The sequence below is a fragment of the Piliocolobus tephrosceles genome, chromosome 5 (genome assembly GCF_002776525.5).
Source record: "Piliocolobus tephrosceles isolate RC106 chromosome 5, ASM277652v3, whole genome shotgun sequence".
Classification (NCBI taxonomy): domain Eukaryota; kingdom Metazoa; phylum Chordata; class Mammalia; order Primates; family Cercopithecidae; genus Piliocolobus; species Piliocolobus tephrosceles.
This window is the reverse complement of record NC_045438.1, coordinates 87,780,378-87,805,562: the sequence shown is the minus strand read 5'-3', so window position 1 is coordinate 87,805,562 and position 25,185 is coordinate 87,780,378.

Below are 25,185 nucleotides of genomic sequence, written 5' to 3'. Positions count from 1 at the left end.
TCCATCTCTGTGACATCATCTATCATGCAGGACATTATGCTGGTCATCTTTACTGATGATGTCATGCTGATCGAACCTGGTGATAGGGAAATAGCAAATATTCTAGATATCTTGATGTGACATATGTATGCTACAAAGCAAAAAATATTAAAATTTCTATGTCTACGAACTTGTCAACATCTCCTTATGATTCTCTCCGTTTTGTTTTATAGAGCTCAATGGTATATGTCGGGTACATCATTTTAACATATTCCTGGTAAAGCACTCCTCATTATTATGTGTTTCCTTTCTTCCTACTAATATTCCTCCCCGTCCATTGGCCTTTCCAGGGACCTGTCCAGAATCAGATCTTGTGGCGGCATGTCCAGGCTTTTGGTCCATGCTAATATGAGAGATATAGTAGATTGAGTTACCAAACTAGCAGGCCATTTGGTTCAATTCCTGTTTATAGGATGATGTCTAATATGTGTTGACCTTTCACTGCCTGGGACTGTTCTAAGCCATAGATAGCCCCAGTGATTGGCTTTTTTTTTTTTTTTTTTTTCTGAATCCCTTAATGAAACAGAGTTGGAGAAGGGGCCATGGCTTCTGTTCTGCACTTCCAGGCCCTGGCTTCAATCAGTGGACCTGGTTCTCTCCTCCTCTTATGTGGAGAAATTTTGGTTCCTTTTAGCCAACATTGGTTAAACTCTCTTAGTCAACACTGGTTAAAATTTATTGTTTCCATAGACATATGACTTATCTGCTCTATACTTGGTGCGTTGTTCCATTTCTGATCCACAGTAATATTGGTTTTATATTTGAGTTAATGTATGTATTTTTTAATTTTCTTTTTCAAAGTTTACTTATCATTGTCATGAATTTGGAAAATCAACGCTTGAATTTATTGTGTCCTCTTAACATGACATTACCAACGATTAGGTTTATAACAAAATCATTATTCCTGGAAAATAATCTACTAATTTGCAAATAGTGGTGAGTAGTAGCCAGGCATAATTTTTATAACACAGTCATGTTCCATATGACAATGGTCTGATCAGTGATGGACAATGTACATGATAGTAGTCCCATAAGATTTTTAATCCTGTATTTTTACTGTACATTTTCTGTTTCAGTACGCAAATACTTACCATTGTGTTACAATTGCCTACAGTATTCAGCAGAGTAAATGCTGTGCAGGTTTGTGGTTTAGAAGCAATAGGCTATACTCTGTAGACTAGGAGCAATAGGCTGTATCATGTAGCCTAGGTGTGTAGGAGGCTATACCATCCAGGTTTGTGTGAGTACACTATGATTTTCACATAATAAAATTGCCTAACAATACATTTCTCAGAACGTATCCCTATCATGAAGTTATTTATAACTGTAGTTCTTTCAGAGGACGTTGCCATCTTTTTTATAACACTTTTGTGTTTTCAGCATATAGCAATAAATGCAGAATAATTTTTGTCTTTAAAATTATACTGGAAAGAATATATTTTGAAACATAAAGACAAATAACTTTTATATGAGAAAAATAGCCCAAGTGAATGGATTCTTGAGAGTTGTAGGAGTTGTTTATTGCAATGTGTTTTGGCAATGTGGAAATTCTTATGAGAAAACTAGAAACAATATTTTTCTTAGTGAGAAATTTAAAGTTTTGTTCTACTGCTTATTTTGAATGTTTCTGGACATAATTTGGTCAATTAACTGGCTTAAGATTATGTTTCCAAAGTTAGTGCTAAGTTATCCCAAATTTGAGCTGGAAATTAAGTATTTTCAACACTATAGAATAATGGGTAATTTGGGACTGCAAATGGGGCATTTTTTGTTTTGATCCTCTACTTCTGAGGTTTTCTGAAACTAAGTCTTTCAAGAATAAGGACTTCTTTTCTTGTTTTCTCACATTAACTATTACTGGATTTAATATCCAGTAATCACACATGAAATGCTTATTCAGTGAGTGAATAAATAAACATTTAATATATTTAAAAGTTTTTTGAATATAAGTCAGACAGAAAATAGAATTGGGTTTGACTTATTCAGACTATTAATTTGGTTTAGAAATAATTTATGAAAATATATGACAAAATAAAACATGCTTAATTGCATACAGTAAGTGCTTACTACATGTTTATTATTATAACTATTGAAAGGTCAAGAAAAATTTTTCATGGCTTAAAATAACCAACAAATAAGTACATCATTCATGATATAAATAGCATTATTGAAAAAGTAATACATGAATAATTCTGTACATGTAACTAAATTGTTTCCCCCTTTTTAAAAACAAAAAATATCCAACAGCTTCCATTTCAAAGAAATAGTTTCTATTGGAGTGAAATAGTTGAATCAATCTTAAATGATTTATTAGAAAAGTAGCTCCAAAATGTGTACTGGAATTTAAGACATTCTTTACTTTCCCTATCCTCTGATTACTGAACACAAAGTGCAAAGATAATACAGCAATTGTCTGTTTAATTTAGGTGATAGAGACAACTCAAGAGGATATTTCAGGGGAGTCCACAACCCAAATTATCCAGTTTGGCCATAAGTCCTTTCTAAATACCTGCATTAACTAATAACTGCCAAACCTCCCCTTCATTTGTTGCTGTGTTAACGTGACTGATGTGTTTTGGTTCTGTGTCCCTACCCAAATCTCACCTTGAATTGTAATAACCCCCATGTGTTAAGGGCAGGGCCAGATGGAGATAATTGAATCATGGGGGCAGTTTCCCCCATACTGTACTTGTGCTAGAGAGTGAGTTTTTATGAGATCTTATGGTTGTATAAGCATCTGGCATTTCTGCTGCTGGTACATTCTCTTTTTGCCTGCTGCCATCCGTGTAAGCTATGACTTGCTTCTCCTTTCCTTCTGTCATTATTGTGAGGCCTCCCCAGCTATGTGGACCTGAAGTCCGTTTAAACCTCTTTTTCTTCCTAGTCTCAGGCATGTCTTTATCATCAGTGTGAAAACGCACTAATACAATGGCCAACACTTTTAAAAACTTTGAAACCCCAAGATAAGAAGATGAAATTTACTGCTGGCATTCTTGTTCAGTTACATACATTATTGTGGAAATATCTGCTTTCTCCCAAATCACGATCAGTATTTTCTATGAAAATAATACATGTATATCATGGCTTTGTTTGGGGGAAACAAATTAACTTGTAAAGTATGGCAGACATAATGCTACAAGTACAGCAACCAGTTCTTTGTTCCTCCTGGATACATGGGTAACTCATTTCCTGACCATGTGGTCAACTCTGGCCAATGAAGGGAAAGCAGGGAGTGGTGTATGTCCTTCTAGACTTTTGACTTTCAAAACCTCTACCACAATCTCTTTTTCATCCACCATGATCTTGGACATGTATGACCCTGACAACTTAGCTACAGGCGAAACCACCTGGGTTCTAAATATGACTTGAAGGAAAGCTCTACCTGCACTCCACCTCCTAGCTCCAGAGAATTGCTCACTATGCCAGTGAATAGGAATTATTTGTTGTTGTTGTTGTTTAAGCCACAGAGGTTTTGGAAGAATAATGTTTATCAATAGCAGCTACCTGGCTAATATATATTGTATAGCCATACAACCTGTTCTACGTTTTGGGAAGGACAAAGGGGTTTGTGCTTTAAAGTAAAACTGAAATTTGCATGGAGGAGATTTACAAAATACTTATTTTTCTTTAAGGGAGAGTGAAACTGTCAGCATTCAGTTTTAAGTTAGTTGAAGCTATATTAAATGTCAAATGTGAAGTGTTCTTAGTTTTCTTTAGGAGGTTTTGTGCACTAAAAAATAAAAATAAAAAAATAAAAATCACCTTTGTGATATTTTCTTTAGTTTTAAATGTATTGTTAGAGTCATTAAAGTTACAAATCCAAAACCTAGTTCTTTCCTAAGTTTCTAAATTTAGGTTGCATTCTTATTATTTAGAAATCCAGTAAATATTCAGCAGTCACTTTTAAGAGACTTTGTTTACTTTTTAAAGAAATTTTGTTAATAAAATTTTAAAAAATATGTTAAATGGCCTATATATGCTTAATATATTTGAATTCAGAGAATAGCAGAATTAGTTGACTTACACAAAACTTTCCCAAATGCTGACAGGACTCATACATCTAATAATTTAACTTATAAATATGAGAATTTCTCCTAAATGTTCTAACACTGTACATAAATTTAACAGGATTTCAACTCAAAATCACAAGTCTAAAGTAATTACCCAACTATTCATTCTAAATGTAAATTTTTTAAAAACTGACCTGTTTGACAGGTAAAATTATTTTATGTATTGTAATATGTAAGTTACTAAATATGTGCATATTCTTTAGCTGAAAATGTTAATACTGTGGATTTGATTATTTTAAGAATTTTTATACTTTACAAAGATGCCAGCCTGCTAACAAAACAATTATGTTTTACCAAGAAAATTTTAGGGAGTTCCTTTTTATCCAGTTGGAGTTGTATGATAACCAGAAATGCTACTAGATTCTTGATGGTGACACTGATGAGTTCGTAGCAGGAACTGCTTCATAGCTGAACTCTTTAAATTGATATTACAGGCCTCACTAGGGATGTAGTCTTCATCTCTAGTGAACTCAGAGAGGGCTGTTTATTTGATTTTTACATTTAAATGAATTGTTCAGGTTTTTAAAAATTTTATTTAATTTTCTTTTACTGCTAACAGGACCATACAAGTGACATGTAGTTGAATTGTGGATATCTCTCATGGCTTAGAGATCACAGTACAACTTCCAAGGCCTTTCTGGGCAGTAGCATCAAACCAATGGTGCCTCATAGACAGGCGTTCTCTTGAATTGGTAGATGCTGATTATGCATATTCACTACACACTCAGACTGAGAACTCCGTCCCCCTGAGAGACACATGTTTGGAATCACACGAAGCATTGCATCTGCAGCAGTATAGTGATCTGTCAACAGAGCCCACACCACTGGGCCTCCCCACACATTTGTCTTTAACTAGAACTTGAAGGTTTGTTCAAAGTAGTTTTGTAATCATCTAGTCTAATTCAGCTTTTTACATAAAATACAAATGAAACTAACAGAAGATAATATCTTGTACACATCACTAGTATGGACAATGCCAATAATTTCTCCATAAACTCTTGAGACTAGGTCATTGTTCTTGTCTAATGAAACTTTGGGCAAACTTGAGGTGAGTAGAGAGTCGGAAGCCCCAAAACAGAACGAGGCAAGCGTATAATCCTTCTGCATCAGAAAAAGGACACTGTCCCACCACTGCCAAATCACCTGACTCTCAACCACAAAGGCTGATGGAATGTCCTTCTCCCCACACCTTAATCTCTGCTGAGCTCTAGCTCTAATGAACTTATTTATTTGAAATGAGACCCTCCCAGCTATTCAATCACAGTAGAAACTTCAATGACAAAAACGTCTGATGTCCAAGTTTATTTACTGCCAACGGATACTGTTGCAGGGAGCACACAAAATTCAATTTCAAGCAGAAACTTCTAGGATGGAAGTTAGGGGTTAAAAGAAAGAAATAAAAAGAAACAAAGTTCTTTCACTTTCCCAGATGACTGACACCACCAGAGATTACTTCAGGAAAAAAAAAATCTTAAATGGTAATGACTTCAGTTCTCAAACCCAAAGTTGAGAGAAATCCCACAGTTATTAAAGTTAATAAGTCAGAGAGAGAGAGAGAGAGAGAGAGAGAGAGAGAGAGATCCTGCATGCAAATTGTCCAGATTTTGCATTTTTTTGCACACAGAATTCAAAGGATTTGTCTACCTACTCCCTCCCTTTTCCTTTACCTCATTCACCATGGGTATCTTAAAAACAGCAAAGAGACTCAAGGGACCCACAGTTCTATAAGATGTAATTATGGTACCTTATTTTTAAGAGTTTAAAAGTACATCTTTATGGCCTTATGCAGCCACAGTAACTTTTACATGTTTGATTGACATAAACCATGCCTTGGCATGAAACATTTCCTCAAACTATAGAAATATGGAGATTTTAGTCACCCTGCTCACCCCTCCTCCAAGTGACATCCTTTCTATGCTTCTAGTCCCTCTTCATTTGTTTAATAATACTGATCAGCTGTGGTTTGCAGAAAGCAGTTAGTGACCCCAGAACAGCTCTTCTGGTTGTTGTAAAAGCTAAAATGAACTGAAATAAAGTGCATATGATTCATGGGTTACACATGCATGTGGAACTCAGAAGGCCCGCCATTTTCAAATCATTTTTAAGGTGATCTTTCATACATAAAGGTTTACATTGTCCCAGTTTGACTTTTTATTTTTTTTAAGTGAAAGGGGTCACTTTTCTCTCTAAGATAGAAGAGGTGTTTTTGCATAGCAGATACACAGAGTTCTGAAGTTTTATAGGGTGACTAATACCCTACAGGGATAAATCAGGCTGTCAGCTTTTCTGAGAGTTTTGGCTAGAACCCCAATTGTTGGCTAAAGGCATCAGGGCAAGAGCCTCATCTTAGAAAAAGACTTTCTATCCAGAAATTATAAATACACATGTATTTATAGTGTATTTCTAGTGTGTATTTATAATGTATATATTGTATAGTATAAATACACTATACAAATACATATTTCTATAGTGTATTATAATGTATATTCTAAAATAACGAAAAGTCTAGGCTGTAAGAGAAATCAAAGTAACCTTATGTTTAGCTATATTTTTAGGTTTACTAGAGGTAGCTTTATTAGCATTGTCAAACAAACAAAAAATAAGAATTGACCATTGTTCCTTGAATATTGCTTTAAAGTCCTATAAAATAAGATTGGCTACCTCATGGGGCAGCCTCCTGTTCATTTGTTAAGGCAGAAAAGAGAAAGTTCTCTGGCATCACATTTTAAACTAATGATTTAGATTTCAATGACCTCTCTGTTGGTAATAAGGGCTTTTTCTGATAATTCAAAAAAAAAAAAAAAACTTACCTCAAACACTCTCTTCACATATTACTGAAATATCTTGTGTAACTATTTACCAAAAGCAGCCCCAATAGTCTCTTTCTCTTCAGATTTTCCTGACCAGATGTCTATTTTCAGTCACTGTATGTAGCCACTAATAACTCTTTCCTTGGGTGACTAAGGAAGCATGCAGGCTTAGCTAATTTATTTTACCTCCCCATTTTCCCAGCAGTAGACCAGGAATTGTAGCCAATTAGTTAATAAGTATTTGCTAAGTGCCCACAGAGTGAAAGTGTGTACTACACTGAACCTTTTGGTCAATTCATCCTGAGAAAATATGTAGCAGTTTAACACAGAAAACCTCAACTTCCCAGCGACTAGATACCCAGGACCTCTGGCTTCTAAAAAAAAAAAAAAGAAAGAAAACATGAACAAACACCTATTTTGATAGCATCCTGAATTTTCAGTAATTGATAAGTGACAGGAAAGAAAAAGCCAAAGTTCAGATACACTGTGTTGGGTCAGTTATTTGCTTATAATTAAATGAGCATTATGATTGGCTTGCAAGGGTGATAAAAAAAAAAAACCTTTTGCATTTCTATCAGTTTTTTTGTTAGTAACAAGCAGGCAACAGAAAAAGCAAAAAATAGAAAATGTAAAGAGTAGAAAGAAAGGAGGAGGAATCTTATTAAATCCTCATTTGGCTACATAATATTTTGAGACTATTAATAATTGAATGCGTTCTCCTTGTATTTGTTCGTGTTTTTACTCACTCACTGTCTTAGTCCACTTTGTGTTGCTATAAAAGAATACCCAAGCTGGGCAATTTATAAAGAAAAAAGGTTTATTCGGTTCACAATGCTGATATCTGGACAAGTACAAAATTGGGCATCTGTTAAGAGCCTCAGGATGCAGCCACTCATAGAGAAGGTGAAGGGGAGCTGGCTGTGCTAAATGGCAAGAGAGGAAGCAAGAGACAGAGGGGAAGTCCCCAGCTCTTTTTAACAACCAGTTCTTATAATGAACAGAGTGAGAACTCACTTACTCCCTCCATCTCCCAGGGAAGACATTAATGTATTCATGAGGGATCCATCCCCGTGACCCAAACACCGCTATTAGGTCCCTCCTCCAACATCATCACACTGGGAATTAATTTTTAACATGAGGATTGGAGGGAACAAACAGCCAAACTATAGCGCTCACTCATAAATTTAGCAAATTCTGTGTGTCATTTCTTCAGGGAAGAGTAGTGGTAAGCAAAGAAAGCCAACAAGACTCTAGATTTGTTTCTAAAAAGCTAAACCCATTTTAAAAAATAGTCTTTAAGCTATGATTTCAAAAAGATTCAGGAGTAAAAATTTTCTTCCAGACAAAATAGGAATTCAACATTCTAAGCATACACATGTGTTCCCTGGATTAGATTAGGCAGTAGAGAGGGATCAGTGGTTCCCAAGCAAGAGGACCAAGGGACCTTGTCCAGGGCAGAAGCCCCAAGGAGAAATAGCTCTGGGTTGCGTCTACAATGACTCCAGGTACTGGGTCCCTAGCTTGCCAAAGATTACTGGATCATAAGTTTGGCACGAAACTAGAAGGCTGCTGTGTTCCAGGCACCATTGTTGGATTGTACATAGAGGATGCCGGACATACCCACGAGATCTTGGAGACTTTAGTGGTATATCCTGCCTTTCCCATTTTCCAGACAATATGCAAGCCTTTACAGTTCTGGCATGAGTGGGTCCAATGATAACTGGGTTGAGATTCACTACCAGCCAGGCAGTGAGGTTTAGAGTGAGAAATTAATATGATTTATAGAAAATAAAGTTAAATTCTTGCATACATGAATCTAGAGAATAAGATGCAGAACTTCTCCACTCAAAACAACCCTATGTAATAGATACTATAATTTCTATTTTATAGATTGGGAAACCTAAATGAAAAACCTAACCTTGCATAGGTTACGACATTAGTAAATAATGGAGCTGGGGTTGGAATACAGAGAAAAGAGTAGCAGAGGCCAGCTGTCTGCTAATTAAAAAAAGAAAAGGAAAAGCAAGCATTTCTTCAAGAAGGGGCACAAAGTGGAGATAAAGAAATCTAGTGTCCTAAGGGGGAAAAAAAAATAAACTCTAAAGATTAGGAGAAAAAGTCCCAATTAGTGATCAGAAGCTGCTAATGGCATTAGCCCTTCTCAAGGCAACAACCAAGTAGCAGTAGCTCTGTTATGACACAGTGACAGTATCATAGCCCTTCTAAAGGCAACAACCAAGTAGCAGCAGCTCTGTTATGACACAGTGACAGTATCATACTGAGAAATACAGTTGGAATCTGGCTCCATTAGCAAACTAAGGTCAACAGACAGAATCCTGGGTATATGCTTACAGAGAACTGCCTGCAGACCACTAGACTTGCTTAGTAAACATAGATTATATTTTTAATGGTACTGCAATTAAAAGCACATTGATAACAACAATAAGAAAAAACTGATTTTCTAGAGGGTGGACTTTTATTATTATTATTATTATTATTATTTTTTTTTTTTTTTTTTTTGAGACAGAGTCTCGCTCTGTCTCCCAGGCTGGAGTGCAGTGGCGGGATCTGGGCTCACTGCAAGCTCCACCTCCCGGGTTCACGCCTTTGTCCTGCCTCAGCCTCCCCAGTAGCTGGGACTACAGGCGCCCGCCACCTCGCCCGGCTAGGTTTTGTATTTTTTTTAGTAGAGACGGGGTTTCACCATGTTAGCCAGGATGGTCTCGATCTCGTGACCTTGTGATCAGCCCGTCTCGGCCTCCCAAAGTGCTGGGATTACAGGCTTGAGCCACCGCGCCCGGCCGAGGGTGGACTTTAAAATGGAGGTTACTTCAGCTTTGACTGACGTATATTGTAGCAAGACATTTCTTTAACAGATTAATCACATTTCATTCACCTCAATAAGGAAAAGGGAAATTACAATCCTTTATTGCCACAAAAAAGAAAAGAAGAGAAAAGGAAAAAAAAGAAAGAAGGAAAAAGGAAGGAATGGTAAAAAACATTTCTCTTTCATTAAATTCCAGAATTTCTTCAGAGATTCATGACCTTTTAATCCTTTGTTCCCAGAGATTACTGATAATCATGGTGATCAGAAAAAGAGTAAACTGTACTTAATGAACACTGTTAATATGGTGATAATTCTTATACATTTCTGTGCCTAAGTTGGTAAAATTGAACTTTTGTAAAGAAAATTGACAATATGTATCAAGAGTTTTAAAAAATGCTCACATTTTTCTGACTCAATTTTATTTCTTAAAAATCGATCATAGATTTGTACAAAAGGTACATGCATGAACATATTAATCACACCACCATTTATAAATTGAAAATTGGCATTTAAATACTATATATTAAAACCAGAGAGGAATTTTTAAGAAATTCACAGCAATATTTTGTTATTAATTAAAATTACAGATACAAAGACCAGGTAAACATGAAAAATTGCTCTTCTTAAGAGATTCAGTGAAGAATTAATATAAAATTACAATTTACTCTTTGATTGGAGTTATGTTTATATATTTGCATATGAGAAAAAATTAGAAGAACACAAACTGGTACTGCAAAATGCTAACTGTGATTTTTTTCTTATGAGGCTATTATACATAATTTTCTTCTTTTTTTTTTCTGTTTTCAACTCAATTATATGTTTTAAGGTGTTCTATCTCCTATAAGATATTTTAATTTTGAATGGGGAATAAAGCTTAAATCAAAGTAAAATTTTAATTTAAAGCTAAATTTAATACTAAAGTAAGTTCAAGTAAATATTATATTTTAAGATTATTTTTGCTTCCAAATATGTCATATTTGTAGAATTTGAGCATTCAATCTTAAACTATTTAAGAAAACTAGATTATCTATGACTTTCACTTGTTCAACCTTGTCAAATTTGTAATGAAAGGAAAAAAAAATCTCTACTACACATAATTGCTGTGAACTTTAATTGCTGTAAACACAGGAATGCATCTTGCGTGTGTGCAACTTTAGGACTAACCACATTCATGTATACTTTTTTAGTATTTCCAGTATTTGCCTCATACACAAATAATCTAAAGGAATATTGAAGCCAGGTTAAAGCATGTAAATATTATCGGAGTTCTTGATACATAAAATAAAAACCTAAAAAGAATTTCCAGCAAGATTTCTTTTAAATAATGAAATTATTGAGTACATAGGATACTTAAGTTTTAAAGACCTTAAAATCGATCATTTCTAAAAGTATAATATTGCCATACCTCAGAGATATCACAGGTTCAGTTCCAAAACACTGCAATAAAGTTAGTATCACAATGAAGCAAGTCACAAGAATTTTTTGGTTTCTCGATCAATATAAAACTTAGGTTTATACCACACCATAGTCTAGTAAGTGGGCAATAGCATTAGGTCTAACAAAACCTTAATTTAAACATACCTTAATTTAAAAATACTTTATTGCTAAAAAATGCTAATGATCATCTAAGCCTTCAGTGAACTGTAATCTTTTGCTGATGGAGAATCTTGCCTCAATGTTGAATTGCTGCTGACTAATCAGAATGGTAGTTGCTGAAGGTTGGGGTGGCTGTGGCAATTTATTAAAATAAGACAATGGAGTTTTCTGCATTGATTGACTCTTCCTTTCATGAAAGATTTATCTGTAGTGTATGATATTGTTTGAGAGCATTTCACCCACAATAAAGCTTTTCAAAATTGGAGGCAATCCTCTCAAATTCTGCTGCTCTTTATCCATCAAGCTTATGCAATATTCTACATTCTTTGTCATCATTTCAACAATGTTCATGGCATTTTCACCAGGAGTAGATTCCACATCAATAAACAACTCCTCATCCATTTGAATTTTATCATGAAATTACAGCAATTCAGTTACATCTTCAGGCTCTATTTCTAATGCTAGTTCTCTTGCTATTTCTACCCCATCTGCAGTTACTTTCTCCACTCAAGTCTTGAACCTTTCAAAGTCATCCATGAGGTTTGGAATTAACTTCTTCCAAACCCCTGTTAATGTTGATATTTTGAACTCCTACCAAGAACCATGAATGTTCTTAATAGCATCTAGAATGATGAATTCTTTCTAGAAGGTTTTTGTTGCATTTTACCCAGATCCATCACAGTGATCACTATGTATGGAAGCTACAGACTTACAGAATTATTTCTTAAATAATAACACTTGGAAATTAAAATTAGTCTTTGATCCATGGGCTGCAGACTGAACGTTGTGTTACCAGTGATGAAAACAACATTAATCTCCTTGTACATCTATGTCAGAGCTATTGGATGACCCAGAACATTGTCAATCAGCAGTAATATTTTGAAAGAAACCTTTTTCTTTCTGAGCAGCAGGTCTCAAAAGTAGCCTTACAATACTCATTAAAATATGCTGTAAACAGATGTGCTGTCATCCAGGCTTTGTTTTTCTATTTATAGAGCACAAACGGAGTAGATTTAGTATAATTCTTAAGGGCCCTAGGATTTTTGGAATGGTTTTTGGAATGGAATGCGCTTTGGCTTCAAATAAAGTCACCAGCTACATTAACCCCTAACAAGAAAGTCAGCCTGTCCTTTAAAGCCTTCAGGCCAAGCACTGGGTTCTCCTCTGTAGCTATAAAAGTCCTACATGATATCTTCTTCCAGTAGAATGTTGTTTTGTTTATATTAAAAATCTCTTGTTTAGTTTAGCCACTTTCATTAACTACCATAGCTAGATCTTCTATATAACTTACTTCAGCTTCTCCATCAGTACTTGCTGCTTCACTTTGTACTTTCATATTATGGGGAATGGTATCTTTCCTTAAACCTCATGAACCAACCTTTGCTAGCATCCAGTGTTTCTTCTGCAGCTTCTTCAACTCTCCCAGCCTTCACAGGATTGAAGAGTTAGGGTCTTGCTGTACATTAGGCTTTGGCTTAAGAGAGTATTGTAGCTGATGTGATCTTCTATCCATACTGATGCAGGGCGGGTAAGCCCCAAACTGTTGCTTAGCCTGGGAGGGTTCTTAGCTTCACCCAGGAAAGAATGCAAGGGTGAGCCCTGGTGGTGTTAGACAGCAACTTTTATTGACGCAGCAGTGTACAACAGGAGCAGAGGTACTGCTCCTTGCAGAGAAGGGCTACCCCATTGGCAGTGTGCCTAGAGTAGAAGCTCAAAAGTTGTTCTGCAGTCATATTTATACCCACTTTTAATTATCTGCAAATTAAGGGGAAGGTTATGCAGAAATTTCTAGAGAAATGGTGGTGACTTTGGGGTCATTGTGTTGTTGCCATGGAAAGTGGTGATAACTTCCAGGTGTATCCAAAGCAATGGTAAACTGGCAAGGCATACTGGTGTGTGTGTCTTATGGAAACCTTCTTCTATCTTGTCCTGCTTTAGCTAGTCCTCAGTTTAGTCCATTGTCCAAGCCCCACCTCCAGAGTTGAGATCTGCTTCCTACCTCAAGACCACTAAAACTTTCTCCATATCAGCAATAAGGCTGTTTTGCTTTCTTATCATTCATGTGTTCACTGAAATAGCACTTTTAATCTACTTCAAGAACTTTTCATTTGTATTCATAGTCTGGTTGTTTGGTCAAGAGGGTTAGTTTTTGACTGTCTCAACTTTTGACTTGCTCCCATCCCTAAGTTTAATCATTTCTAGGTTTTCATTTAATGAAATATATGCAACTCTTCCTTGCACTTGAACTTTAGAGGTCATTGTAGAATTATTAATTGGCTTAATTTCAATACTTTTGTGTGTCAGGGAATAGAGAGGCGTGAAGAGAGGGAAAGAGATGGGGAAATGGCCAGTTAGTGGAGTAGTTAGAACACACAACATTTATTGATTAATTTCATTGTTTTCTTATGAGTGTGCTTTGTGGTACCCCAAAACAACTACAATAGTGACATCAAAGATCATTGATCAAAGTTAACCATAGCACATATAATAATAATAATGTCTGATATATTGCAAGAATTACAAAAATGTGCCATAGAGACAGAGTAAGCATGTGCTGTTAAAAAAATTATGCCAATAAGTCTTGCTCCACCCAGGGTTGCCACAAACCTTCAATTTGTTAAAAATGCAATATCTGCAAAGTGCAATAAAGTAAAGCACAATAAAATAAGATATGCCTGTAGAGAGCTGGTCCTGCACTCTCATTCCTATTAAGATTTAAATAACTGATGACATTTAATGAATTCACTTCCTGAAGACTTTTTACATTTTGGCAGTCAAGAAACTCAGACCACAGAAATGAATCTTTAATAGTACAATCTCAGCAATCAGGTATTCCAGTGATGGGAGAGTTTGATGGGTGAATGGAGGTTTTTCAGAGTCTTGAAATCACTTGTTGAAAATAACTTTTTATTTAACTTTCGCACAATGCTGGTCATAGCTATTTGCACTTAGACAGCTATAGTTCACAGATTCACTACACTTTAGGACTAATGTGTCCAACATCTGAGTTTGGAGCTTAGCGAAAACTTCTCCTATTTAATGTTACCAAGACTATAAACCCATCTGCATAGCATTCAAAAGACTATTTGCTTTGTAGGTTAGTAACTCGTAGACATGACCTCATAATCATCTTTCTGTATGTTCACCTTCCTTACCAATTTGGGTAATATTATTAATAAAATAACCAATTATTCACTGAATATTTTCAGGAAGATTCATCCGATAGAGACTACAAAGTGAATGAGAGTTGAGACAGTTTTTCTGACTGGAGAATTGGGAACTCATGCCATTATGTGAACAATAGCTCCATCCTACTCCATCACCCTAGAGTGGTTCTGTAATTAGGCAAAGAATACTGGTCATTTAAAATTCTCCCCTAGCCAATCTTACAACCTGCCTTCCAACCAGGCAAATGCTCTTGAGTGTTATCATTTCCAGATGTAATCCACATGTTGGTACGAATTTAGCTAAACCCAGCCATTCATTCTTTGAGTCCATTATGAAGGAGAAATTGCTTTTCCCCCCACTTAAATTATACTGAATCATCACCCATTAAGAATAACTATATTTATAAAAATTTCTTAATGAATACACAATATAAAATGGATTATACTCTAACTACAAGGAAGCAACATGTGAAGGGGCATTAAAAGTATAGTTTTATATGCAATTGAAGTCAACTTGTTATCAATTTAAAGTAGATGATTATAACTACTAGATATTTTATGCAAGCCTATGGAAACAACAAAGAAAAAGCCTATAATAGATACTAAAAATATGAAAAGCAAAAAATGAAATAAACTCTTTACAAAAAAATAATCAAATAATAAAGGAAGGCAGCACGAAAGTAAGTGGAAAACAAAGCAATAGCAAAACAGAAAATTATTTTTAAATTATAGTAGTAAGTCCTCACCTTTCAATAATTCTTCAAATGTAAATTGATTAAACTCCTTAGGCAAAGGACTTAGAGTGGTTTAATGGACTTTTAAACATTAGACCTGACAATTTGCTGTCCACAAGTCTCACTTTAGATTTCACGCTCATAGACTGAAAATGAAGGGATGGAAAAAAATATTTGACACAAATGGTAGCCAAAAGAAAGCAAAGTGGCTATAGTCATACTAGACAAAATAGACGTTAATCTGTGTCTAGAGATGAAGAAGATCATTATATAATGATAAAAGTATTGATTCAACAGGAAGATGTTACCAAGTAAAGACATATATGCATCCAACCCCAGATCATCTAAATATATAAAACAAATATTGACATATCTGAATGGAGAAAATAAAAGTAATATCAAATAGTAGAAGAGTTTAATACCCCACCTTTTTCAAAAATAGGATCTCGCTTTGTCACCCAGGCTGGAGTGCAGTGGTGTAAACATGGCTCACTGCAGCCTCAACCTCTGAGGCTCAAGTGATCTTCCCATTTCAGCCTCTCAAGTAGCTGAGATTACAGTTGTGTGATACCATGCCTAGCTAATTTTTTGGTTTGTTTGTTTGTTTGTTTTTAGATGGAGTCTTGCACTATCACCCAGGCTAGAGTGCAGTGGTGCGATCTCGGCTCACAGCAACCTCTGTCTCCAGGTTTCAAGTGATTCTCCTGCTTCAGCCTCCCTAGTAGCGGGATTACAGATGCCCGCCACCACGCCGGGCTAATTTTTGTATTTTTAGTAGAGATGGGGTTTCACCATCTTGGCCAGGCTGATTTCAAACTCCTGACCTCATGATCCGCCCACCTCTGCCTCCCAAGGGTTTCTCAGTGTTGCTCAGACTGATCTTGAAGTCCTGAGCTCAAATGATCGAAGCACCTTGGTCTCCCAAAGTACTGGGATTACAGGCATAAGCCACCATGCCCGGTCAATAACCCACTTTCAGTAATGGATAGAACATTAAGACAGAAAATTAATAAACAACTGCCTTGGAAACAAATATAAACCAAATGGAATGGCAGATATACACATAACATTCCATCCAACAGCAGAACACACATTCTTCTCAGGTGCATACAGGACATTCTCTGGGATTGATCACATGACAGGCCACAAAACAAGTCTTAACAAATTTAAGACAAAAACAATTTCAAGTATATTTTCAGATCACAATGCAACAAACCTTGTAATGAATAAGAGTGAGAAAATGGGAAAATTCACAAGTAGGTGGAAACTAAATAAACTAAATAATTATTGAAGAAGTATCGGGCAAAAAACAAAACTTAAAGAGGAATTTTTAAAATACTGAGACAAATGAAAATGAAAATACAACATAAAAACTTATGGGATACAGTAAAAACAGCACTAATTCTTACTTTTTATATTTTTTATATTATTTACCACTTTTGGAGTTATGATTCTTCTGGTTGTAGCATCTTATGACTCTCCCTCACGTTAGAGTATTGTCATTTGTTTGTTAGTTTTACTGTTGTTATTTGTGGCAGTCTAGGTACATCCATGGGGCCCTAGGAATGTTACTAGTCCCAAACAAGTTTCTGATTTAAATTATCTTCATGGGCTTCCTGCATCACAGGTGTAGTATTAATACCAATCTTGAATATACTCAAGCGTCACAATTGGGTTTCTGATGTTTTATGTATAAATTGTTTCTACTTAGGGCTCTAGTAGATCAGAAGTTTCCTGTAGATCCTGAACTAGTGAGTGGAGTTTTTCTAGTCCCTATTTTTCAGAGAAGAAATCTTTTGAGGCCCTATCTTTATAGATGAGGCTCCTTTACAGCTTTAAGAAAGTGCCCCCGGCCTGCACCCTATGTCTAAGCCATACAACCTCATGGGTGACCACTGACTCAGCACTACTTATCACTCAGGCTTTGAGTTCTGGTTCCTGAGTATTTCCAGTTTTGTTCTATAAGATTGTCTTTGGTTATATTTTATTCAGTATGTGTAGGTCATTGATAAAATATGTCAACTCAGTCTTCTATATTCCATTCTTTTTATTTTATAAATGAGGAAACTGAAACTAAGAGAAAATATGTGACTTGCTTAAGCTTCCAGTCTGTGTCACCTGATGTGGGCTTCCTCACTCCCAGTCCAGAGTTTGTACTTTCTTTCTCCATTGTATTACACAGCTTCTCAGCATTTTCACTGGTGGCCTTCTTCTTTCAAGCTCTTTTTCTACTTAAGCTCCCCAGCATGCCATTTCTGATATAAGCAGACTACAAAGCACAAATCAGAGCAGTCCAGTAAAGGGACCTATAGATGTAATCTAACATATAGAACTATAATGAAACATCTTATTAAGTAAAAGATTCAGTGAAATAATATTCTGCAGGTAAGAAAAAAAATTGAGTGAAAGGACATCAAATGCTCCATGCTGGATCTAAAGAAATCCTTTTTAGCATTTTAGGCCCAGTGAAAAAGAATTTTTAAGAATCTCAATAACCGAGTCTTGCAATATATAGAAAGATGGAGAGCTTTATCTCAATAGATAGATAGATAGATAGATAGATAGATAGATAGATAGATAGATATCTGTAAAGTGAAGAGGTTAGTGTTACAGAAGTAAACGGATGAATTTCATGCATTTCAGAGGCAATGGGTCATGGTCAACATGCATGTTTAATTTAAAAATTATTATACTTTGTATTAAAATAATTGAGCTTTATAAAGCAAAAGACTTGATAAACTTAATAAAGAATATTATAATGCACTCCTCTCCCCACTACCAGGATGATATAACACTATTACAATGCATAGACCTGCATCAAGCACCCAGCATATGACATAACTCACAATATTTTCTTCAAGACAATACAGCTTGAAAAATTTTTTCCAGCTATTTCTAGAAAAATGTATATAATATTGCTATATAATTTTCTGATGAAAAGTTCATAATTAGGCATTTTATGTGCTGATGAGAACACTAGATTTTTGAGAATGAAAATTTAGTAACTGTGCTAGTTCCAGTCCTAAGACCTTTGTCTTTAGATTCGTTTTTCGTTCTTCTCCTGCTCTCCTCTGTATTGTGGGATTGGGAAGGGGAGAGAAGATGGAGTAGAGGAAGTGGAGTGCTGGCTCTTTCAGGGCATATTTCTAGCTCCCATATAAGCTGGTTTCCAAAGGGGTTTGACGAACAGGAAGCAGAGGGAAGGCCAGGAAGGGAGAATCCAGACTATTTCTCCTTTTGTGCCTCTGGTGGTGACTCCATAGTGGCTATAACTCCAGCTCCGACTCCTAGTTATGATTACATCTTTCACCAGGTGTCCTTGGTCGTGAGCAACATTAACTCCCCTTCCTTCCTTTATGTCTTTAGCCTATGCATGGTAATGCTTTCTTGCTATTGTCCAACTTTGATTACTTTGCCATCACCAGTTTAATTTCTCATATACCTCATCATCCATGGAATCAATCACTACATTAGAGCCCCTGTGTTGTAAATACTCAAAATTCGTTATTTTCCTGATTACTCTGTGATTGATACAAAGATTAAGTTACAGTATTCACATTCCAGAATGTTTTACTATCTTTTATTGAGGCCTCTCTTGAATATTTATCTGAAATCTTATTGCATTTATAAGCCAGAAAACAATATTTAGTTTAGCTCCTACTATTTTAGCTCTTAAAATATGCCATTTCGGTTATTTGTTAATTCATAGAATCCTACAGTCCCTCATTTGGATTATAATTGAGATTCAAAGAAATTAGCTTGCATACCTAGTCAAATAACACCAAAACTTTTGAAGTTAAGTAAAATAATATATATTTAACTACAGAGTCTACAACTAATGTTGTATATGTAGAACAGCACATTGTTAGTGCTAGTGATTAATATTAGTGTGAAATATTATTTAATTAATTTTAGTATCAATTAACTTAAGTCAATCTGAAAATAAAGCACTATATACATTCTTAGCCCTTCTTATCTGCCATGTGCCACTTTATAAATGACAGAGTACCACAGAGCTAGCTCTATCATGTATTTGTGATGCAGAATTAGAACATATAACTGAATTCCACAATAATCCATCATTTTTCATTTTAAATTTTTCTTTTTACATTTTTTTGTAAACCAGGGTTGCTAAGATAGAAAAATTAATGGTTTTTAATTTTTTCTTTTCTTCATGTCTCCTACAATATCTCGTATGGATATACTAATAAAAATGTAAAATCCCAAAGCCTAATCTTAAACCAGTAGAAAGAACAGAAAAAAAATAACACATTGACTTTTAAATTACGAGGCATGGCCTCTGCACACATGCACACTGAACTGTTCTGTGTTGATCTCTTGAAAGAATTTTTAAGGAGAGTTGCTGAGGGTTAGAGAATTAGTGTTCATACTTAAGGTGTAAACACTGTGTTTTCAAGAACTCTAGGACAAACTAAAAATCTCACCATATTTATATACCCAGGAGAAACAATACTTACACAAGAAAAATGAACACCCAATGATATCTTGGCCATTCAAAACATTTCATCCTTTAAAAATGGAAATACTTGATAAAAGAAACAACTACAATGTACTGGTCATAAGAAAAAGTATGGTTAGTTTTGGATGTCTCCCTAAATAACAGTATAATGAGGACACCCAACCTTTGACTCACTGAAGAGGAGAGTATTCCCTATGGGAAAGCACATTTTTAAAGCCATGAGATAACAAAATGGAGAAAGCAATTAGTTCTTTGTTCTTCTGCCATCTAGAAATAGCTGGCTGAGAAGCCAATGAAGTAGAGCCAGTCTCTAAACTACAAAATTTAATATATATATAAATATTTAAAGATTGGAAAAATACATATATTCTTTATATATATTATATATATTCTTTTTTATATGTAAAGAAAATATACAAGAATATATAAATAACATAATATATAAGAATATTTATACTATATATAATATATAGAGGAATATCTATATATAGACTATATATACAAAAATATACATATATAAATATATAAATATTTATATAGTTATATATTCTTTCTGATCTTCATTTTAGGTCCGGGGGATATATGTTCAGGTTTGTTATATGGGTAAATTGTGTGCTGTAGGGGTTTGATGTACAGATAGTTTTTTCACCCAGGTAGTCAGCATAGTACTCAATAGGTAGTTCTGCAATCCTCACCCTCCTCCCACACTCATTCTCTAGTAGGTCTTGGTGTCTATTGTTTCCTTCTCTGTGTCCTGATAAAAATATTGATCAGGTAATCATGTAATTACCCAGAAGATAGGTGATCTGAGTTAATCAGAGTACCAGCAGAGTATTCGCCTATCTGTGAACCTGGGTTTTCTGACGCAGCTACCTTACCACACCCCAATATGCCTAGAAAACGGCCAAGTCTCCATCTCACTCCAAAGCATGTTGACACAACCGTGGATGAAGTCTTCCATCCCATAAGTCAGGCTTAGCAATGCCTAGAAGAGTGATCTCAGCAGATCTTCAAAACTCCTGAACCTAACAACACGCAGTCAACTTGCTGAGTATCTTTAAGGTTTTCTTTAAACAAAAACAAAAACAAAAACAAAAAACTTTGTTTAGAATAAAGACTATATTGAGAAGGGATGTGATGTATAACAGAGCCAAAATTAAATCCCAATGTTACGTGCTGCCTGGACATCTGGTGCAATCAGAAAGGCCTTTTGTGGCCTAGTTGTACTCTCTTCCCACAGATGAGGACTCCTAGCCAAACAATCCTCCTTATCAAAGGGACTAGGCACAGTTCCTGCTTATTCCTGAGTAGTGGGTTTCAATTCCTTGCCAGTCTAAGGAATTACTCAAACAAGTCGATCACATCCTCCTGCACAAACCAGAGGGCATCTCACCCTCTTGATACTACAAAGCCTGCCTGCTGCAGCCCTTAGCTGTTCATCCTGTTCCAAGTGCAACCCCCATGTGGCTCTGCAGGAAGTGTGGTGTCTTCCTCTCCTGGGCAGTGAGTGTATATGTCTAACAAACTGCTGTTGATCTCATCTCTCCAATGTTGGATGTTGTGTTTGGGCATTCCCATTTATCTAAAGTGGGAATCCCTCCCTCACTGATAGTGATAAGAGGAAGTGATTAGAACAAAAGAGTCAAAGTTAATTGTTCTTCCAAATTGGTGAAAAATATCCTAGAGTTGAGATTATATTCTGGTTGTTAAACTAAGTTTTTATCTGATCTAATAAAAAATTTGCTTTGATAACTCTCAGAAGATCTGCCTTTATAGTTTCTAATATAATTACTAGTACTATTACTACTAATAATGTTTACTTATTTATATGTCACACACATACATAAGTCTATTTGATCTATACCCCAGTTCACAGCTAAGGAAACTGAGACATAGAAAGGTTAAAATAGTTGGTACATGGTCATAGGTTAGTAAGTTAGTCATTCTGTCAGTCATGATTAAATCTAAGGATTTTTTTGTTTGTTTATTGTTGTTTGTTTGTTTTACCTTCAGAGCTTCTGTGCTTAACCACAAAATTATACCACTATGCTCATTTGCTTTACTCATTATCATTGTCCGTAAAGTTCTTTAGGGCCTCTAAATCATGATTAGAACTCACTAACTCTTGTTTAAAAATCACTGATAAATGACAAACCACTTAATTCAATTGAATTACTGACTACTGACTATGTGACAAAAGACTGGGCACAATATATGGTGGTTCAATGTAATTATTGATTCCTTATTAAGTGCACTTATGTCTAAAGTTGGAAGACTATTTTAACAAGCCAAGTAAAACTCCAAAGCAGAATCAATAAATACACGTAGAATGAAAGAGTGAACGAATATCATCAGCATTCTTAAGAATGTGTAAACTATGATTTAAATTGCAAAAAGTGCTCTAAAATTTACAGTGAAATTATTGACAAATCAGAAAATAAAAACACAAAAGTTAAAGATAAAAAGAAAACAATTACTGTCACATTTTGTGTCTAACATATTTCTAAGATGATTCTAATTTTAAAACATTTCCTCTGGAGACTCCTGAATTCCCCATCCCTGGACTTTATTTGGAATTTGAACTTTGTAACAAAGAGAAATTTTTTGCCTAGAGTCAGCAGTCTAGAAAACAAAGTAAATGTTATTGCTTAGATGGCCTGGTTTATTTCACATAGAACTTGGCAAATGTAGAATGAAAACTTGTTTTTTTCATTTTTATAGATGGGAGATGCACCATGGCAAAGTGTGCCTGCTATATTTTTTGTCCCACATGCACTTCATGCTGAAAGTCACTTTTTCCAACAGTTTTGGAAGTAGAATCTACCTGAATTTCTTTGATGCAGTTTATAGTACCTTTACTTTATTTCTTTAGGAAAATGTCCAGGCACATTTATTAATAACCAAAATTACGTAGGTTTGGTTTTTGCCTACTTGCTGCTGGTTGGTTAGTTTTATAGCCTTCTTGACCATGTAGCTTCAACACCATGAAGTATTGCTGTTTGGATTATAGGGCTTCCTGACTTGAACATGTCATGTACAGGAACCCAAAACATATGAACAGAAGTGATTTTCAAAATATATAAGAAGTATTACAACACAGGCACCCACTGTACAGAAAGGACAACGGAGAAGGATCCCAGGCCTTTAACCATTTAGTTGCTGTACTATAGGGAGGTCCAAGGGGGGTCCCAAGGAAAGAGATAGAATTACACATGAGAGACTTGGTGTAGTGGTTATTTTCCATTTAGTTCAGAATTATATCAGTATTTTAATATGAAATGTTGGTCGGGCATGGTGGCTTACGGCTGTAATCCCAGCACTTTGGGAGGCCGAGGTGGGTAGATCAACTGAGGTCAGGAGTTCGAGACCAGCCTGCCCAAGGTGGTGAAACCCTGTCTCTACTAAAAATACAAAAAATTAGCTGGACATGGTGCTGGGCACCTGTAATCCCAGCTACTTGGGAGGCTGATGCAGGAGAATCACTTGAACCCTGGAGGCAGAGGTTGCAATGAGCCGATATCACACCACTGCACTACAGCCTGGCGACAAGAGTGAAACTCTGTCTCAAAAAAAAAAAAAAAAAAAGAAAGAAAGAAAGAAAAGGAATGTAGCTATACTTTCATAATTTTAGTGCATACCATTCCTAAATGTGTGTGTTTGTACATATATATAATATATATGTGTGTATATACATATGTAATATATGCACAAAATATTTGAAGTGGATACTTAAGTATCTTTTTTTTTTTTTTTTGCAACAGTAACATTTATAAAGGAAAAGTCTCCTGTTACTACAGGATTTTATCCTAATTAACTGTAAACCAGAATTCTTCAGTGAGCCATACTGCCAAATGAGGACTTATAAGAAAGTTTTATTCAAGATGATTTGAAAAGTTAATCAAAAGAAATTTTAAAATGTTTTGATGTAGCTCTTTTTGGTGGGGGATGAGATCTTTCGGGATAAGAAAAATGAATTAAAACAAACTATCCATGTTCTTTTCATCTTCGTCATAATTGATTCTACCTGTGCATCATTTTGGGTCTAGTTTCCTATCCATATTTGTAATGTGGGTTTCATTTACATAAAATGGGAACATAATAAATATAAGGCTTACTAACGATTGTTTTATGTGGCTGCCAATCTGCCAAGTAGCATTCTTAATTATTGCCAGGAAACTAGGCATTTTCCAAGCATATGTTTTAGATTTAAGACTAATATGTCATGTCAGCCCTCTCTACTGGACTGATGGGAACCTAGTGGGACTTCAGAGCATCTGCTTTGGTGAGTGACTTTTTGGGGTTAGATAAAAGCACTAATAGAAGAAGATAGGGCAAAGCATCAAAAGTTTCTGAAAGCAAATGTTACAAAGAAATACATCAAAGGGTTATGTTTTCATTATGAACTGATATTTTTACTAAGAAGGATAGAGATCGATCTTCCTCTAGTTGCCATGAAGTAAAGGAAACCAGACCCTAACCTACATTAATGAACCTAATTGCAAGGCTCTTGTCTTCTTTGAACAACATAACCAGGAGTTTTGCCTCAAATTTTTTTAAGTATATGTGGCTTTTTCATTAGCCTGTGCAAACCTGGTATGTTCCATCAAAGAATTTATCCCATGACTTGGAAAAAAGGAAACCGAAAATCAAAAAGATCTGGTTTAAATGAGGTGTATTTCTAAATGTTCCCTCAAAAATGTTTTCAAGTCCATAGAAATACCTTTTGGTGGTTTTAGTTTGCTCACCCAACACACACTTTGCTCATGACCCACAGTTCCCTGGTATTGGCCAAAGAGTTAAGATAACTGTTAAGCATATATGTAAGTGTGAAACAATTTATTATTGATATGAAATCATATCTTGTCACTCTGAATTTTTAATTTTTAAGAAAAATATATTTAAAATGGAATGCCACCAACCTTTGGATGTTCAAGTGCTCGCTTAACAGACTTAGAAGAGGTGGTACTTTTGTTAAAATTGGAAGTATTTGAATGCCATGTTACCAATGCCTTCATGTGGAAAAGTGACTTCCATAATGGCAAAGTCAAATGCTAAAACGAATCCAGGACATTTACTGGCCATCAGTTACTCTTCCACACTGAACTATGTCTTCTTGAGAAATGGAGAGTGGCACATGCAGTGTTTACTTTTACTCCCAAATGTGTTACATCTAAAGCCAATGCTTTAGAAATGATATTTGCCTACATTCATGGCACAAAGACTTTAAAATGACAGGAAACACAAGCATTTATATCAACAGCTATAGATGGCTATTCATATTCTGAAGAGAAAATAAATGAGAAAAACTGTAATTGTAGATACTATAAGTCTTAATATCAAATAAAAGCCGTGGAATTCAGCATTGTCTTTGTCTCCTATATCCTATTGTCAATGTATTGAGCCAGAAACTAAGATTCATGATTCTGATGAATTGCATTTAATATCTAATGCTTAAATTTAAT